Below are 2,214 nucleotides of genomic sequence, written 5' to 3' on the forward strand. Positions count from 1 at the left end.
CTAGCGACTCCTTTCAGTTTTTCTACTTAGGTGCACTTCAATTTTTCTGCCTCTGGGAGAGCCAAAAGGAGTGAAAAACTGGAATTGCCTGCTCAAGCATTTGCCCAAATGATACAAAAAGAAATTTTTTTTAATTGTTGGAGATTCATTGAGGGTACAAGAAACCAGTTACACTGATTGCATTTGTTAGGTAAGGTCCCTCTTATACTTATGTCTTGCCCCCAAAAGGTGTGTCACACAAATGGTACAAATTCTTAACTGGGTTATTACAGCCTACAAAGAAAGTGAAACCCAAAAGTACTAAACAGTTGTAAAATGTTTTTCTCCTTTTTTAAATCCCTCTTCCAATTATACCTTTATTATTTCTTTATTCTCCAAGTACCATCAAACTACTCTGTGCACTTTTAAATCAGTCAATACTAATTTAAGTAACAGATGTTCTGGTATTCTTATTTCAAAATTTATTTTAAAGGTTTAAGAATCTACTTAGATTTAAATGGCCTGATAACCACAACATCAAGAATATCCTAAAGAGAACAAAATTACTCTAGAAGGGAATATGTGGCAGTTTTTATTTGTCATGGAAATAATTGTTGTAAAGTAAGAACTTTTCTGTCAGATGCTTAAGGACTTAATTCCAAGAACACATAGCTAACAGGACCACTCTCATCAAATAGCAGTCAGGGACTATTTGTTACTCTCTTTCCTCAGTCTCCCGAGCACCTGGGACTACAGGCACCCACAACACCTGGCTATTTTTTTTTGTTGCAGTTTGGCCAGGGCCAGGTTCTTATCCACCACCCTCGGTATATGGGGCGAGCACCCATTCTTAACTCTTCTCCTTTATAACATCACCTGCATGGAACCTAGGAGTAGTTCTGGAGAAATTTTCCAGAACTTGCATTCCAGTGGATGGATGGACCCACCCTGGCCAAGGAACTAACTCCCCTGGTCTTGGACCCTCCACCCAAGGTTCTGCATTCCAGTAACTGACCCATCTTGATAAGACTAATAGTTCCAACCTGAAACCAGCCAATCAGCAGACCCTGCTTGCCTAATCTTTTGCCCACCAAACTGTCATTTCCCTGTGTAAGTACCTACGAAGGTGGTTTGCTACATTCTTGCCTATAGCTAATCTGAATTTTAACGAACTTAAAACATTATTTATATGTGACACATAAGTCCATAAGGGGGCTTCTAAACTTGTGAGAGCTGTGTTTCATTTCACCACATAAGGGAGAAGGAAAGTGTGTTGAAGAGAAGAACCAATGATCTGAAAATCACAGTAAATCACCAAGGACTTCAATGTACTTTATGGCAAACTCTTCAGAAGTGAATAGAATGCTTGTGTTGAGGTGTCAAAACGAAAGCCCAGAGAAAAAGGCCCAGCCTGGTAATTTCTCTCCCCTCAAAATATCTTCCATAAACTTGAGAAGATCCAAAGAACTTCCAACACTAGTGATATTGCTCTTCACTTTAGGCTTAGAGGTTCTACAGGAATTTTTCAGAAGTTCCCTTTCAAACAAGCTAAAGATCTCTAGAGGAAGTTCTATTCATTTTCACGCAGGACTTTGATTCTTTAATACTGCTTTGTCTCAAGGATTAGTCAAAGCTGACTAACAAGATATGGGCCAGAGACAAAGGGTGACAGGACCAATGCTCCTAAGTTATAAAGAGGTGAAGGGTCACCGCAGTTTCCCCTCAGGTCAAGTTGCTAAAAGGGAGCTATGCCCAAGCTGTCAGAACTCCCGCCTGAAGGAAGTTTTAAAAGTAAAAGTAAAGAAGTTTTAAAAGTAAAACTCTGTAAGTCCCGGATCTGGGGCCTGTGGCCTTTGAAGGTGGGCCGCCTGGTCCCGGTGAGAAAGCAGCACTCGGGCCCAAGTGTCCCAGGAGCGGTTTCTGGATCTATCCCTGCTGTCCCTTGCTGGCGCCTTCGGGTGCGCTCTCTCAGGATCAAGTCCTGTCTCCTTCCACCCCTGACCAGTCCTTACTTACCCTTTCTCCCGCTCTTCCTCGGTGAGAAGGGGTAAGTGGTTATTTTGTGCCCTCGCCCAATTTGGCCAAAACCCTAGAGTAAAAACGACAGAAACAGGCACTTGCTTAAAAAACTCTATTGTCCAAGCTGAGGATTTCCCACCACCTGCCCAACACTTCCAGGCAGAAGGCAGTGCGTCCCCACCGCGCTCCCTCAGGGCCGGGGCTTGGGGCCCATGA

The 2,214-nt window shown here is 42.9% G+C and overlaps 1 protein-coding gene across 2 annotated transcripts in view; it reads right to left on the minus strand.

Moving 5' to 3' along the window:
• IMMP2L (inner mitochondrial membrane peptidase subunit 2) overlaps window positions 1-2,209 on the minus strand; it is an 898,438-nt gene extending 896,229 nt beyond the window's left edge. For both annotated transcript variants that reach the window (XM_003802241.3, XM_023508300.1), the window contains exon 1: window positions 1,996-2,209. The gene's annotated coding sequence lies outside the window, so the exon portion shown is untranslated. The remainder of the gene's footprint in view (window positions 1-1,995) is intronic.
• Between the last annotated feature and the right edge of the window lie 5 nt (window positions 2,210-2,214).

This window comes from Otolemur garnettii, unplaced genomic scaffold (assembly GCF_000181295.1).
Source record: "Otolemur garnettii isolate 467f Iridium unplaced genomic scaffold, OtoGar3 scaffold00242, whole genome shotgun sequence".
Classification (NCBI taxonomy): Eukaryota; Metazoa; Chordata; class Mammalia; order Primates; family Galagidae; genus Otolemur; species Otolemur garnettii.